General features: G+C 41.7%; 1 pseudogene; it reads right to left on the bottom strand.

The window, feature by feature from the left end:
• LOC133062765 (putative gustatory receptor clone PTE01) lies at positions 1-997 on the bottom strand (annotated as a pseudogene).
• Positions 998-1,346: the final 349 nt, after the last annotated feature.

The raw sequence follows: 1,346 nt of genomic DNA, 5'->3' as shown, positions 1-1,346 counted from the left end.
TTAGAAACAGATTGTTTTGCTGACGAACCTCCACATGGCCCTTTGACATCTCTGTTTTTCACATTGTAGATGAAGGGGTTCAGCATGGGGGTGACCACAGTGCACATCACTGAGGCTGCTGTATTCTTCCTGCAAGATTGTGAGATGGCTTAGCTGAGGTACACATCAAGACCTGTTCCATAGAATAAGCAAACAACTGCCAGGTGAGAGTCACAGGTGGAGGAAGATTTATACCCCACCCCACCTGATGAAGGGACCCTTAGAATAGAGGAAACAATTTTATAATAAGAGAAAAAGATCTCTGAGATAGGGAGAAAACCAGAGATGGCACTAAAATACATGACTGTGTTATTGGTAAAAGTGTCAGAACACACAAGGTCGAAGAGTTGAGAAGGGTCACAGAAGAAATGAGAAATTTCCACATCTTTCAAGTGGGTAAGTTTTAACACCATTGAATTGTGCATCTGGGAAACCAAGAGACTGATGAAAAGTGATACCAAAACCAATGAGCCACAGAGATGTGGGTTCATAATGTCCAAGTAATGCAGAGGGTGACAGATGGCTACAAACCGGTCATAGGCCATCACAGTCAGGGGAGACTACCCGAACACCCAAAAAACATAAAAAAGGACATCTGTGTCAGGCATCCTGCATAGGAGATGACCCTGCTGTGAGTCTGGATGTCCAGAATCATTTTCAGGATTGTGGTGGAGGTGAAACTGATGTCAGCCAAGGATAGGTTGGAGAGGAAGAAGTTATGGGAGTGTGGAGGTGGGGATCAGAGATGACAGTCAGGATGATGAGCAGATTCCCAAGCATGGTCACAAGGTACATGGATAAGAAGAGGATAAAGAGCAAAGGCTGCAGTTCTGCATCATCTGAGAGTCCAATGAGGAAGAATTCTGAGTCATTTTTTAGATTCTGTGGCTCCATATAGCTTCAACACATTTTGAAAAAGAAGAGAAGATTGAAAGAAAGGAAACAAATAAACGGACATGCAACACTGTGTCCATATTTTGGATTCTAGCAATTCACAAACAAAATATTCACATTAGATCCAAAAGTCTGTTTTTACGTCTGTGTCTCCTTTGCTGACCTTCATGTAGAATTGTCAGTACCATCTTTCTAAATTTCATATATATGCATTAATATAAAGTATTTGTCTTTCTCTTGCTTTAATTCTGCATGATAGGCTCCGGATTCATCAACGTCATTAGAACTGACCCAAATGTGTAAGGTGAGTTAGAGCAAAAGAGAGCTAGCTGGGCATTCAGGTGGAAAGAGATTTATTATAGGGAAGAAAGAAAGTGGCTGGCTTTAAAGAGAAACCAGTGCTCTCCGTTTAC

Source organism: Dama dama, chromosome 9 (genome assembly GCF_033118175.1).
Source record: "Dama dama isolate Ldn47 chromosome 9, ASM3311817v1, whole genome shotgun sequence".
NCBI lineage: Eukaryota > Metazoa > Chordata > Mammalia > Artiodactyla > Cervidae > Dama > Dama dama.
This window is presented reverse-complemented; position numbering and strand designations above follow the sequence as displayed.